This window comes from Phodopus roborovskii, unplaced genomic scaffold (assembly GCF_943737965.1).
Source record: "Phodopus roborovskii unplaced genomic scaffold, PHOROB, whole genome shotgun sequence".
Taxonomy (NCBI): Eukaryota; Metazoa; Chordata; class Mammalia; order Rodentia; family Cricetidae; genus Phodopus; species Phodopus roborovskii.
Genome location: NW_026126606.1, coordinates 451,785 through 468,168, shown reverse-complemented (window position 1 = coordinate 468,168; position 16,384 = coordinate 451,785).

Here is a 16,384-nt window from a genome sequence, read left to right as displayed (position 1 = left end):
GTAGCCAGCCCAGGGCTTCTAGGACTACCTGTGTTCTGTATTGCTCCTACTCAGAACCTCCAGCATATAAATGTACACCAATATCCTAGCTCAGCATTTGGAGTACAGGGACAGTGGGGTACAAGCTCTAGAGCTTCTGAATCCAGTTCAGATGTGGCCTCATTGTGCAGTCTCCTCTCTGCAGTGTAGATGACTGCAGGCCTCTCTGCAGGGCTGGAGCAGCACACGAGTATGCCTGGACAGTGTTCACATGTTACCTGTTATAATGACTGCAGTCCTCAGACTTCCCCACACACCATCACCCTCCTCCCCTCCCAGATGCCCTGCCTGCCTCTCATAAGGCCCTTTCGGTACCTCTTCCCCCTTCAGTATCCACTGCCATTGCTTAACCATCTCTCTTAGGCTGGTGGCAGGAAGACTGCCCCTTCCTGCATACGCCCATCAGGCCAGCTGGGCCTTGCTCATGGACTCACACTGGATAATCTGTGTCCCTCCACCCTACCCAGTTCAACACATCATACCCTCTAAAAGAACAGCCATGACCTTCTGGGGTGGGGAACTTTCTGTTTCCTTCTGGAAGACTCATCCTCCCCCTAAAACCTCCATAGTTGTCCAATCCCTGTTACAATGTTTTAGGTATGTTTTGAGACAGGGTCTTGCTATATAGCTTTGGTTGTCCTGGAACTCACTTTGTAGACCAGGCTGACCTCAAACTCCTAGAGATCTCCCTATGTCTGCCTCCCATTCCAGTGCTGGGATTAAAGGCGTGCACCACCACACCCAGCTACTGACCTACAACTCCTCTTCCCTCTAGCTAGAATTCTTGATGAGCAACCCTGGGAGCCATTCCAGGTGGGCCACTGTCTTAGTTTCTCTTAGCAGAGAAAGTGCTACTTTGGCTCAGAGTTCAAGATATAGTTCATCATGGAAGTCATAGCAGCATGAAGTTGAGGCAACTGGTTGCATGGCATCCACAATCAGGAAGCAAGAGGGATGAATTTGTGCTGCTTCCCAGCTTCCTGTCTCCAAGTTACACAGTCCAGGATCCCAGTTAGGGTGTGTGTGTGTGTGTGTGTGTGTGTGAGAGAGAGAGAGACAGAGAGAGGAAGGGAGAGAGAGGGAGAGAGAGGGAGGAGAGAGAGGGGTGAGAGAAGGAGGGAGGGAGAGAGAGAGAGAGGGAGAGAGAGAGGGAGAGAGAGAGAGGGGAGAGAGGGGAGAGAGAGGAGAGAGAGGGAGAGGAGGGGGAGAGGGAGGGAGGGGGGAGGGAGGGAGGGAGGGAGGGGGAGAGAGAGAGAGAGAGAGAGAGAGAGAGAGAGAGAGAGAGAGGAGAGAGAGACACACACAGAGAGAATTCCTTTATCAAACCAAGCTGTATCAGCTTCCTAAGCCATGTCACAGCTCAGGCTTTTGCTGTCTGGGCCTCACAGTGAGTGTAGACAAGGGGGAAAAACCCTTAAAGGCTCTCAGCTCTCATTGGTGGGATCTGAGTGAAGGCGGGGATCTCTGAACAGAGGAGAATGCCAGCCAGCCAGAAGACTGCTCAGGGTTCAAGTGATTCTGCCTGGCCTAGTGTGGAAGCGGGAGGGCTGGCCCTTCCGAGACCGAGGCCCTGAGATACAGAATTGTGGAACTGTGACCACCACCACAGGGAGGACAAGACTTGGTGACGTGGACAGTGCCATCCATGACTCACCACAGGCAGGCCCCAGGTCCTGGACTCACCACAGGCAGGCCCCAGGTCCTGCACTCACCTATGGCTCAAACCACAGGCCCTCTCCTGTGCCCAGCCTCCTCTCTATCTGGGTGAAGCAACCGACACTCCCGTGGCTTGTCTGCTTTGTCACAACTGGGCAAGGATGCTAGCTTGAACACAAAGCAGCATTGTGTTCCCTGGCAGGCACTAATGGACCCATGCAGCTAGCTGAAAACCAGTTCAGATCTATGGGAGACTATCCAGAAGACACCTTGGAAGGTTCTAGAAGGAGGCTGTGTGACCCTGTTACTTGAGCTTCCAACCAGCCACCAACAGAGATGACAGAGTCATTTGGGTGACCTGGATAAGCTCAAATTTAAAAATTCCTTCCCAGGGTCAAATAGCACCCTGATTTAGGGTTTGAGAAGTAAATAAAGTCCAACTACATTGCTTCCTAAAGTGTCCACTGCTCTGCCTGAGACACGTCAATGCAGGCATTTGTTAACTCTCCACCAGGCCCATGAGAATGAAGCCCACACAAATGCACCTATCACAGGACAGGTCCTGCAGATAGGGGAGGAAGTGCTTTTTCATGGCTGGGTAGGTCTGCCTGGGGGAGGGCAGCAAGCACGATCCTTCAGAATGTGAGAGAGCCTGGAGCCTGCAGACATAGCCAGAAGGGCTCGAACTGACTATCTGCTTTCAGATGTGGAAACCCAGGGCTGGATCAGAGTCAGGTGGATCTCTGTGAGTCTGAGGCCAGCCTGGTCTACATAGTGAATGATTGCTGGACCAGCTGGGCCACATAGTAAGACTGTCTCAAAATAGCAAAAACAAAAATAAAAACGGCTATAGAAACTGAGACTCAGAGAGATTGTACAATGTGCCCACAGCTCCACAGCACTGAGCAGGTTCGTGGGAGATCAAGACTGAGGGGGGGGGTGACTATGATCGAGGGATGACAGCTCAGAAACATCAGGACCCGAACCTGAAGAAGGCACTTGGGCCTGGAGTGCTGTGGTTGTGAATGAAACGGATAGTCAAAAGGAAGCAGTCTCCTCTGAGTCACCCTGGCCCCTGGCTGACACAGGGCGAGAGAAAGGCGACCACCTGGGCTTCCGAGGCCACTCAGCCCTCTGCTCTCCTCACCCCAGCAACCTGTGGGTCCCACTTGGCTCCATACATGTCAGTATAGTGACCACCATAAGGTCTGTCCCTCACTGTGACTGTCTGTGTGACCAGCCTCCGAGGCATGCGTGCTCTTAGGTTGGGGTTGGTGCTGTGTGGGCCATCATCTCAAATACAGACACCAATGTGAGGGTAGGCGCTGAGAAACAGAAGTTAGGGCAAGGGGCTTACGTGGAAGCAGCAGGTGCTGGCTGTAAGGGTAGCCACTCTCTCTCTTTGCTCCTTTCTGTTCCTGTCTCCCTCCTCTCTTCTGTCGTCTCTCTGTCTCTCTGTCTGTGACCTCAACAACTGTGGAGGACCTGGGGGTGGCTGTCCATGCTGCCAGCTAGTAAGTCTCTGTTACTCTCTAATAATTCAGGTAAATTTTATCCTCTCAAGAACCCTGATGCTTTTGACGACTGGTAGCTTTGCCAGCTTAAAGCAACAGCCAAGGCTCTAACTGTCACAAAACAGACTTCAGGAACAGGTATTTTAGGGTTTATCTATGTGAAGATAAGAAAGTGTAAGGTGTATGAAGGCCTGAATCCTTACCCTGGCTGCAAGTGTCCTGCTGGGAGAGAAGTAAGAAGGGCCCCCCTGCCAGTGGGAGAAAGAGATGGGGGTAGGTAGGAGGGTGGGAGGGCAGGGGGAGGGCACAGTCTCTGGGTTCTAGAGGGGTGGGCTGAGCACAGTGGCCCCTGTCTTCACCTGAGTGACATTTCATCAGAGTGGAGGCTTCCTAGCTGTGGCAAGCCCTGAAAGATTAGAGACAGTCTTACCCAGGGAATAGGAGGCAGTGGGAGATGGATTTCCCCTCCTGTGGCGCTTGCCTCCAATCCCAGCACTTGGGAGGCTGAGGCAGGCGGATCTCTGTGATTTTGAGACCAGTCTGATCTACAAGATCTAGTCCCAGGACAGCCTCCAAAACCACAGAGAAACCCTGTCTTGGGGAGAAAAAAAAAAAAAAAAAAAAAAGCTGAGAAGAGCCTTTTTGCATGTTCGGAAAGCCATAGAGTCACCACGTGTCCTCGAAGGCCAGAAGACCATCTTGGCTTCAGACCCCATTGGTGTTTCAATCTCCCATGTTCTCACCTGTCACTCTGAGTGGGGTCCTCTCAGAAAGACACCAAATAGAGGTGGAGACAGGCTTAGTGGCAGGAGGAAGCTTTAACATTTGATATCAGTGTCAGAGCCAGGCCTCTGTCTGGGCCCTCGCTTGCCTCCACCTGTAGCCAGCTGCTCCTGAGTAGTCTGGCTTTCCCCAAAGACTTCCCTCTTTTCCTACTGTGGCTGGATCGTCCCCAAGCTTCCAGAGGACATGGCAGGACTGGAGAATGGGCCACTGTGAATGGGGACCCATCTGCAACAGTATAGTAGGCTACAGTATATGCTCATTACTCCTGACTCCCGGGCACAGTGCCTGTGCTGTTGGAGCTGATGAAGAGGGCAATGAGGGCCTGTGGGACGTGTGTAAGGGGTAGCAGCCTGTGTTGGAGAGCATCAAGCAGCCACCTCCCCCAGACGGCTGAGTCCGAGCCATTCCCTCACATTCCCAGTGAGAAAGTAAGGGAGGGATGCTCCTAGCTACAGAGCATGCTCATGCCCTTGCTGGGAACCTGATAGTGCTGTAGTCAGCTTTTGTCCATGATGCTTGGTGTTGGAGGTTGGGGCCAGAAGGCAGTCCTCCATCCTCAACCAGGCTTGCCTCCATATCACTCTGGCCTGGGAACTATCTCACCTCCCTCTACCATGTCTGCCTGGGATGGCATCTTCAGACCACAGTGACCTGGAGCCTCCCACAATGCTCTGGGGCATGTTCCCAACCTTCCTCATGCTGCAACCCTTTATGCTGTGGTGACCCCCCAACCATAAAATGATTTTCATTTTTACTTTATAACTCTAATTTTGCTATTCCTACAAGTGTCTGATAGGCAGATGGTGTTAAGTGACCCCCGTGAGACCTGCTGCTCTAGACTGGGCTATGGCACCTCAAGGCTAGGGAATCTGTTGGTTCTTGATTTGAATGAATCCTAGGACTTAAGTCTAGACAAGATACTTTGCAGCCATGTAGGCTAGTTGAGGATGCATCCAGGCCTGTGAACCTGGTCTCACGTCCTTTTTGTTGTTCACAGAGAGGTGGGACAGGAGGCTAGGGCTCTCTTCTTCAGTGGAGAAGGGAGAGAAGAGTAATAACCATGGTGGAATTGTGGTTGATAAATCCAGCGAGTATTTCTGGGGACGTTCTGCATCTCTGCCTTTGTATAGAGATGACAAGTCTCTGACCCCAAGGAACTCACTTTTTAGAAGTAGAGATAGGTAAATACTGAGGTTTATGACAAAACATCAGACATTCCCAGAAGCAGATGTAGGCACAGGAGGGGAGGGAAAGGCTTTGTGAAAGTGCCAAATCCAACCATCCAGAGACACTGCCTTCACATTCCTCAACTTTAACTCAGTGTAAAAGCCCATGCTAAGGAAAGTCTTGAGATGTAAGCAGAAACTGCGCAATAGTTTATTCGGTGACCCTGTGTCTTGTATACTGGGACTTAGTATCTCCAGGTTGCACCCTGGACAGGTTTAGTGTGGTTGTGGATTGACAATAGCATGTGAACAGAATTGGGAATTAAGGGCTTTCTACGGAGTGGTGGCTTTTGGCTTGGAGGCTTATTTTCTTGTTCATAATGAGAGATGTTTTGGAAGTATCTACTGAGGACACAGTTTTTGTAGCCTCAGGCTCTGTCTAGTGGGTCTGGCATGATTCTGGTTGCAGAACTAAAGGGGTTTCATTGGAGGGGGGAGAAGGGAAGGGGGGCTCATTAAAGAGGATGCAGTGTACAAAAGGCCAGAAGGCAGGCAGCTTACCTGCGGGCAGGTGTGGGGGAATGGGAGAAAGCATTTCCTGATGCCTTGACGGACAGAAATCACTCGATTCATTCACCAAAAGCACGTTTCCATGGTTTTCAGTATCACCTCAACAAATTTTAGGACATTTCATCAACCCCAAAAGAAAAACTACATTTTAGAGCCCCCCCGGTTCCCTCTAAACCCAGCCACTCCAGCCCCAGCTCTAGGAAACCATGGCTCTGTTCCAACAGTGAGTGACTAGAAGTTGGTTCTTTGCAGATTCTAATCCTGGCGCATCAATGTCAGTCCAGATAGTGCCAAGGCTTCAACCTCATTGAAAAAGCCTGCACAGTGCCATCTTCCTTCCTTACCACCCCCCAGCGCCTCTTTCTTTCTTTAAGACAGGTCTTGGCCCTGGCTGGCCTCAGACTGCCTGCCATCCTCCTTCCTCAGCCCCCAGTGCTAGGATACTCATCATCACGGCCTCCTCCTAACACTGCCTCTTTTAAGTTGAACAACGCTGATGCAAATGTTTGAGACCAGAAGTGTTCTAGATTTGGGAAGGAATATTTTCTCAGACTTCAGGAAAATCTGAATTCCACACAATAGTATACAAATGAATTAATTTGGAATATAGCTTGGATTTGGAACATGCTTTGAAACCCAGCACTTGAGAGGCAGAGGTAGATGGATCTTTGAGTTCAAGGCCAGCCTGCTTCCAAGTGAGCTCCAAGATATCCAGGGTTACACAGAGAAACCCTATCTTTTTTGTTTATTTTTGTTTTTCAAGACAGTTTCTCTGTGTAGCTTTGGAGCCTATCCTGGCACTCACTCTGTAGACCAGGCTGGCCTTGAACTCACAGAGATTCACCTGCCTCTGCCTCCCAAGTGCTGGAACTAAAGGCATGTGCCACCACTGCCCGGCTGAGAAACCTATCTTGAAAAAGAAACAACAGAAAATTACACACACACACATACACACACACACACACAGAGAGAGAGAGAGAGAGAGAGAGAGGGAAGGTGAAAGGGAGGGAGAGAAAGAGAAGGCATTCATTTTTTTTTTTTTTTTTTTTTGCACCTGATACATGTAGCCTGAAGGTAATTTTACCCAGTATTTTTAGTAAGCTGTGTTTTTGTATTTGACATACAGCAGGCATCAGTGTGGAATCTTCCACTGTGACATTATATCAGTACACCAAACTTTTAAATTCTGGAGCAATTGGCCTTTTTTTTTTAATTTTGGATTAAGGATAGTCCTTATTTTATTTCACTTTTTATTTCTTTTTGGAATTATTTTTATTATTTTATATTTTATGTGTATAGGTGTTTTGCCTGTGTGTCTGTCTTTGCACCGAATGCATGCAGTGGCCTCAGAGGGCAGAAGAGGGTGTTTGCCTGGAACTTGCTTGGAGTTACAGATGATTGTAAGCCTCCATGAAATTTCTGTCTGAGCTTTGAACTCAGGTTCTCTGGAAGAGTAACCAGTGCTCTTAACCACTGAGTCATTTTACTATTATTTATTTATTTGTTTTTGTATTTTTATATTTATTTATTTTGTATGTATGAATGTGTATCACCTGAGTGCCTGGGAGTTACAGATACTTGTGAGCTACCATGTGGATGCTGGGAATTGAACCTAGATTGTCTGCAAAAGCAGCAAGTGATCTTAACCATCTTAACTGCACCATCTTTCCAGTCCTGTTCTTCACCCTTACTTTATTTTTAAGTGCAGTGTGTGTGTGTCTGAGTGTCTATGTTTGGGTATGCATGTAAGAGCAGGTACCCTCAAAGGTCAGAAGAGGGCATCATATCTCCTGGAGGTGGAGTTCCAGACTGCTGGGAGCTGCTTACCATGGGTGCTGGAATGGAGCTCCAGTCCTCTGTAAGTGCAACCATGCTTTTAAGTGCTGATCATCTCTGTAGCCCCTCAACCTGTATTGTTTCACCACACTCACACTGGACTATGTCTGAGCTACTTAGTTCCTATCCCTTGGGACAGGATCCTGAGTTTATTTAGACTTACAAAGATTCTAGTTAAAAGTTCATCCATTTTCCATCCTTTCTTATAGGAGGACATAGCCATTCTCTCCCCAAACCCTCCTCTTATCTCTGTCTCTGTATCTCTGTGTCTCTGTGTGCATGTGTATCTATCTCTGTGTCTCTGACTCTCTGTGCATGTGTGTCTCTGTCTCCCTGTGTGCATCTCTCTCTCTCTCTCTCTCTCTCTCTCTCTCTCACACACACACACACACACACACACACACATCCTAGCTGGCCTGAAACTGGCTATATAGGCCACACTTATAGAGATCTACCTGCTTCATCTTGGGATTAAGTATGTGGTCCATGCCCTACACTTACTATCTCTTTAGGAGGGAGGTGAAGCATTTTCTCCTTTTTCTTCTTCTAGCTGGTTATTCCTTATTGAATATAAATGCCAGAGTTTTTATAGCCATTCTGAGTCATGGCATGGCTTTGTAAATAAAAACCATACCACTCAGAGAAACAAGAGACAAAAGACTGGGTCCCTGTCTTCTAGAGATGACATTTTAATCTTGGGTTTCCTACCTTTAGGCTACTGTATAATACTTATTATTATTATTATTAAAATCAACTTCCTTGAATTATAACAGACAGAAATTGAAAGATCATCCATTTGGGTGTGTTTTTCTGCATGTATGTGTATGTGTACACATGTATGTGTAAAGGCCAAACATCAACTACAATGCTGTTTCTCTGTAGCCATCTGTCTTGTTGAGAACAGACCTCTTACTGGCCTGGAGCTCACCAATTACTTTAGACTTGCTGGCTGGCCAGCAAAGCCCAGAGATCTACCTGTGTGTTCCTCCCTGACCCTGGGATTACAGGCACTTACCACTGTGCCTGGCTTTTCATGTGTGCTCTGGAGACCAAACTCAAGTCTGTATGTGTGTGCTGTATGCTGGCTAGCTTTATGTCAACTTGACACCAGCTAGACTCATTTGGGAAGAAGGAACTCCAGTTGAGAAAATGTCCCCAGAAGATTGGCCTGTGGGCAAAATTATGGTATATTTTCCTTGATGGGTGATTAATGTGGAAGGGCTCAGCTCACTGTGGGCGGTGCTATTCCTTAGGCTGGTGGTCCTGGAAGCTACAAGAAAGCAGGCTAAGCAAGCCATGAGGAGCCAGCCAGTAAGGAGCACTCTTCCATGCCTTCTTCTCCAGTCCCTGTTGCTGGAGTTTCTTGTAGCTGTTTTGTCCCCAAATAAGCACACAAAAACTTATATTAATGATCAAGCTGTTGGCCAATGGCTAGGGATTCTTACTGGCTAGCTCTGTCTTAATTATTAACCCATAACTACTAATCTATGTATTTCTACATGGTCTTGTCCTACCATAAAATGCCTGTTGCGTCCTATCTTCCTGGTCCCTACATGGCTGGCGTCCCTTTTCCGTGCTTCTCTGCCTACCTTTCCCAGAATTCTCCTCGTCTTCTAGTCCCTCCTATCTTCCTGCCTCTATTGGCCACACAGTGTTTTATTCATCAGCCCGACTTCCCTCAGGGATGGACTGTGATGTGGCAGTGAAACCAGACTAAACCCATTCCTCCTCAAGTTGCTCTTGGTTGCAGCATTTCACCACAGCAGTAGACACCATGACTACAACAGTGCAAGCAATTTACATGTCGAGGAACCATCTCTCTAACCCTGCAAAAGCACCCATTTCTTTTTCTTTTCTTTTCTTTTCTTTTCTTTTCTTGAAAAACACCCATTTCAAGTGTTCAGTTTAATGAAGCTTGTCAGATGCTCATCCCCATTTAGCCAGTATCTCAAGATACAGAATGTCCCCAATACACCCCAAAGTTCCTAGCATCCTTTGCCATCAGTCACTAACTCCTGTGCAGTCAAACAACCATCAATACACTTCCTGTCTTACAGGCTCATTCCAACATGAGCTACTTATAAGATATATTATTTTATAATGTATGTATTCACATACACACATGCATACACACATGCACATGCAGCACGCATATGTATGTACACATATGATTACAGATACCTACAGAGTCCAGAAGAGAACATCAGATCTCTGGGAGCCTGAGTTATAGGCAGGTGTGAAATGCCCCTTGTGGGTGCTATTGGGAGCTGAACTCAGGTCCTCTGCAAGAACAGTATATACTTTTAACTGCTGAATCACCTTCCCAGCCCCATTTCTGAGATACTTATACTAGAGGAAGAACTAGATGGCTACCTTGCTGAAGTCAACATCTTCAGACTTTTTATGTATAGCTGACTGTTAAAGAACTGAGCAGAGACATTGTCTACACAACTCGACTTCTAAGCAAATGTGGTATTTTCTTAAATCACTGTGTTTCCTTGGAAAATCTTTGATTCTCCAACCACCCACCTCACATACCCCGATGCTTTAGAACAATTTCCTGAGGAGCAGACATGAAGTGAAGTTCCCAGACAGGAAGGTGGGTTAGAGAGATACCAGTGTGTTAGCAAACACAGACAGGGACAATTACAACAGACTCTGCCTACTCCACAGGGGGTCTCCTGATAGAGTGACCTTCAGAGTTGCTCTGGGAGGAATCAGGACCTTAGTATCCACAAATAAACCTGTCTCCAGATATAGGCTATCCTGGGCACAGGTAGACTTTAGGATAGGTAGCCTTTTCCACTAGAGGACAGTTCCCAGGGAAGAACCAAGAGCCATAAGTCACCAAAGCTCACAGCTGTGGAGAAGAAGAGTGTTGTGGCTGTGGTGGGAATCCAAGGGTCATCATAGCAGCTGTGACACAGTGTGTGTTGTCCCATGTCCTCGGGTTCATTTAAATGTGTGGGAGCCCTGTGTACCCATCAGTCATTATTCCCCACTGTGCCCCACACCTGCCCCTAGCAACCAGGCATGTGATGTGAGTCTCCACAGATTTGTGAGTCACACCCCCTCACTGTGCACCCTAGGGAGAAAGCCCAATGGAGAGATGCAGGGCTTTCCATGGGTCAGAAGTTCACTCTGGGGGACAGGGTCATATGTCATCAAAAGCAGCATTGTTTGGCTTCCTCTGTGCTTCTATGCGCTCTTGCCTTCCCTGTCCCCAAGTCACCCACACCGGAGAGGCCAAGGGTTCTGATTATTTCTTTTCCCCCTCATTTGTCTTGTAAGCTTGTCTCATTCAGGCCTAAGCATCTCCTACTGTCATTTCTGACATGTTCCTCCTAGGTGACTGTCCCTACCTCCTTGTCTTATTTTAAGCATCATGCCTGGTGCCTTCCCTAGTCCCATTTAAAACCTGTGACATCTCACTTCCTTCTGAGTCACATTCCTTCATCACTGTGTCTAAGATTCTGCCTTGCTTTCCCTCTCTGCCTGAGATTCAGCATTACCCAGTGTGGTGGTTTGAAAACAAATGACCCCCAAAGATAGTGGCACTATTAGAAGGTGTGGCATTGTTGGAGGAAGTGTGTCACTGTAGAGATGGGCTTTGAGGTCTCAAATATGCTCAAGATATAGCCTAGTGTCTCAGTCCACTCCCTGTTGCCTTCTGACCATGTCTGCCTCCACACCACCATGCTCCCCGCCATGATGATAATGGACCAAACCCCTGAATTGTAAGCCATCCCAATTGAAGATTTTCCTTTACAAGAGTTGTCATGGTCATGGTGTCTCTTCACAGAAATAGAAACCCTAAGATACCCAGCATATAGTCTTACAGGGTGCCTCCAACCAATGGTGTCACCTCTGCCTAGTTAGAGGGATGACTCCCCTCCCCAATAATTACTGTCCCTGGAACATTGACAATCATATGATCAGGGTATGGCCCTACACCCAAATCCAGACTTAAAAATAAAAGAATGCACAAGGGAAAGTATTCACTTTAAGGATTATTTTATGTGTAAGTATTTGTGCCTGAGTGCATCACATTCATGTAGAATCCCATAGGGGGACAGGGAAGAAATAGTGGCAGATAGGCATGGTGGCAGAAACAAGAAGTTAGCAGATCACATTTTCATCCACAAGCAGGAAGTGGGGGTGGGAGGGGGAGAGAACAGAAAGTAGGATGAGGCTATCAGCTCTGAAATCTGCCTCAATGATGAGCCTTTTCCAGCAAGTCTCCACCTCCTACAGGTTCCATAGCCTCCTCAAACATTGCTACCAACTGGGGGATTGGGTGTTCAAACACATGAAACTAGAGGACACATTTCTTATTCAGACAACCCGGAGTACTTTCGCTACATTTGTAGCCAAGTGAATAAATATATTTTGTATCATGATGTACAAAGCTAAATAGTAACAAGCTTCAGGTTTGCAGTAGCCCCTTCTGTGTTGGCTTTGAGATCTGCCCACAGGCCTTCTCATTCATCTGATTGATCTGAACTGCCAGCTCTAAGAGTCTGGGTTTCCATATTACAGGCTTCATTTCAACACTAGCTCCTTCCAGGTTGCTGTGACATTCTGGCCCTGAACTGTGGGGCTTCTGAAATTTTGTCAGGTTTTCTAACTAGAAGCACAAATGCTGGGCTGGGCTGAGAGACTGGCCTCTAAATCTCTCCTGGATTTGGCCAAATGACTCTTGCAATTCATAACTCTTATTACAGCATGGGGTATACCCTTGCCCACGGGCCATCCCATACCTGTGCCAGGAGTGGGAATTCCCAGCATACTACTGCTTGCTTTGCCTTTTCTGGACACAGATGAAGCTGAGACTCTTGTGTTTATCAGTCATTTGTACTTTGGTTTTCTTCTGTGAAATCCCTTTTTTGTTCATAAGAGCCTTTTCAAGTCATGTCCTGTGATCGTAGTGACAGCAGAACCCCACAGACCAAGTGAGGCAGGGGGAAATCCACTTAGATGTCTGTATTCCAGGACCTGCCTCCCACTAACCATTTATTATTTATGATTTGAAGTAAATGTCTTCCTCTCTGATGTTTCCAGTTTATTCATTCATGTAGCACACAGTTCAGTAGGTTTTTGTGGATGTACAATGTATGAATCACCACCTGATTCCAAGAAGGAACACTGTACCCACCAGCTGTCACTCTCCTCTCCCTTTTCCCATCGGCCCCTGCAGGCAGGAACCTCGGTCAGTCTCTGTGGGTGGTCTTTTCTGGGCATTATGTAGAGATGGGCTGTACAGGTCATGGCTTTTTGAATCTGGCTGCTTTCATTTGGCCCGATGGTTTCAAGGTTCAACATCCCACAGCATGGAGCTAGCAGCCCATTTTTCCTTTTCTTTAGTTAGCTGATCTTTTCTATGTATACAAATTTGGTTAACACTTTCATTAGCAGATAGGTTTGGGTGTTTTCTAGTGAGTCCTGTTTCAGATTGTACATGCATTCCTTTTTTCTGGTCCTCTAGAGCATTGGTTCTCAACCTGTGGGTCACGACTCTTTTGGCAAGCCTCTATTTCCATAGATATTTCCATTTCAATTTGTAACGGTAACAAAATTACAATCATGCAGTAGCAATAAAAATAATTTTAGATTGGGTGGGTCACCACAGCATAAGGAACTGTATTAAAGGGTCTCAGCATTAGGAAGGTTGAGAACTCCTGATCTACAGAACCCTGTCCCACAACGGACCTGATGGATCATATTGTGATCTGTATGCTTATATTTTTTGAACTGTCAAACTGTTCTCCACAACCAACATTGAGTTGCATTCTCATTGGCAATGGCTTCCAGTCTTTAGTACCCAGTCCCTCATCTTTATGGTCCTAGCTATACTGGGAGGTACAGAGAATTCACCTTTATATTCTTTGACATTTAAAAAATTTAAATTCTATTACTATGGTTATTATTAGTTTGTGTTTTGGTTTTCTTTCTAGAGAAGTCTCCTGTAGTCCAGGTTGGCCTCAAACTCCTTATGTAGCAAGGATGACCTTGAACTCTTGGTTCCTGCTTCTACCTTCTGGGTGTAGGACAACAGCTTGTGATAATGAGTGTAGTGGAATATTAGTTGAAGATATGTTGCATTCATTTGTGCTGTGGAACATTTGTTTGATGATGCAAAAATGTGTTGAATTCTTCATGTTGCATTCTTTTATCTTGCATTTGTTTAACTCTGTGAAGCTGTATTACTTTGCCCATCTGAAACACCTGATGGATCTAATGAAAAGCCTAATGGTCAATAACCAGGCAGGAGAGGGATAGGTGGTGCTGCTAATGAGAGAGAATAAATAAGAGGAGAAATCTAGGCTAGAGGACTAAGAGAAGGAGAGGTGGAGAACAATGTAAGGGGCCCGCCACTCAGCCACACAGCCAGCCACAGAGTAAGAAGTAAAGAAAGGTGTATAAAATTGAGGAAAGTGGAAGCCCAGAGGCAAAACATAGACAGGATAATTTAAGAAAAGCTGGCTAGAAACAAGCCAAGGTAAGGTTGGGCATTCGTAAGTAAGAATAAGTCCCCATGTATTTATTTGGGGGCTGGGTGGCGGACTCCCAAAGAGCAAAGAGAAAACAAAAACCGAGCCCATCTTCTCCTTGAGCCTCTGATTTATGTTCCCCAGATGTGCCATGGTGGCAGTGTTTCTTTTCATTTGCTTATTGGTCAGTAATATAAAAAGAAACCAAAGTCATGAACACTTTACTTAAATTTTTTTCTAAGAGTTTTATAGGTCATTGATCCAGTTTGAGTTAACTTTTTGTATAGGATATGAGGTAGGGGCCTAAATTTATTCCTTTTCCATTTGTTTGTTTGCTATATTTATTTTTGAGACAGGTCTCATGTAGCCCAGGCTTGCCTAGAACTTGCTGGGTAAGTGAGGATGACCTTGAACTTCTGGTCTACCTGCTTCTCCTGAGTGCTGTAATTACAGGGGTATGACACCTAACGTACATACATACATGCATACATACATACATATATCACACACACACACACACACATACACACACACACACGTCTTCCAGCAGCATTTTTGAAAACACAATTCTTTCTCCCACTGAATTATCTTTATAGTCTTGACAAAATCACTTGACAATGTGTGTGGGTGTATTTCTGGACTCAGTTTTCTTCTGTCCATCCAGATGGCGATTTTGACACCAGGACCACACCACACAGTCTTGATTATTGTAGCTTTGTAGTGATGATGTTGCTGCTCCATGTGGAAACTAGAAGCACATTCACTGCTTGCCTTGGAGGAATACATGACAAGCAGTTCTTACAGTGCAGTCCCTGAACCTGCAGCATCAGCATTAACTAGGGCAAAGGTTCTCAACCTGTGGGTTGAGACCCCACAGGGGTCTCATATCAGATATCAGATACTTACATCATGACTGAAACAGTAGCAAAATTGCAGTTATGAATTGCAAGGAAAATCATTGTATGGTTGGGGGTCATCACAGCATGAGGAACTGTATTAAAGGGTTGCAGTTAGGAAGGCTGAGAACCACTGCTCCAGATACTGTTGAAATGTGCTTTCTCAGGCAGTACCCCAGGCTTGCTTCTCTAAACACTCTCGGCCCCCAGGCCCAGCAGTCAACATCCTAACACACTCCATTTTATCGGGTTCTCGAGGGATTTTGCTGGGCACTAAGGCCTGGAATTCATTGCATTGCTCCTGCATTATCTTGATGTTCACTGGGACAACCACAAACACATGATTATTGACTGATCACTAGGATTGCAGTCAATGCAAACACACTCAATTTCAAAGTTAATGTGGAAAGAGAATTAGAAAAAATACCTCATTCATGATTTCACATTGATTTTTCACATACGTACAGGATTAAGTAAAATGCACCATTAAAATTGATTTCAGGTTCTGGGGAGATTGGCTCAGCGTGTAATGCAATTACCCAGACAAGCACAGAGTCCTGAATTCACATCCCTAGAACCCACGTGTCTGAGTTTGCTTTCTTTGTTGCTGTGATAAAATATTCTGACCAAAGGCAACTTAGGGAAGAAAGGGGCTTATTTAGCTCTACTCTATGTTAGAGTCCACCATGGAGGGAAGCCAGAGTAGGGACTCAAGCAGGAACTTGAAGTAGAAACTGTAGAGGGACAGTGCCTGCCATAGAGACACAGTGCATGCTGGATCAGTCTCTGGCTCACTGGTGTCTGGTGGTGAACACCTACAATTCTAGCACTCAGGAGACAGAGGCAGGCAGATCTCTTTGAGTTTGAGGCCAGCCTGGCCCACATAGGAGTTCCAAGACAACTAGGATTCCACAGTGACATCTTCTCTCAAAAACAAAACAAAACAAAACAACAACAAAATGGGTTGGGAATGCTTACTAGAAAGATGGCTCAATGGTTAAGAGCACTGGCTACTCCTGTAGAAGACCGAGTTTTGATTTCTAGTACCTATATAGTAGCTCACACCTGTCTATGACTCCAATTCCTGAGGATCTGGCATCTTCTGGCTTCCAAGGAGCATGTGATGCACAGACATATCCAGGCAAAACACCCACACACATAAAACAACTTTTTTTAAAAAAGAAAAAAACCCAACCAAAATAAAACAAAACAAAAAACAAAAAACCCTGATCCCTGTGCAAGGGGTGCACCAAGGTCTCAGGGCACCAGTAGCTGACTTTCCAGAATACAGACTATACTGGGAACAAAGCTGGAGAGGCAGGCAGTCCTTCCTAGTTTACACTGGTTTGGAACAGTGGTCAGGGCCATTGTTTGTATTTGACTTTGGAGTTTAACTTCTCCGTGAGAGATCTGCAGTCACACAGAACCTG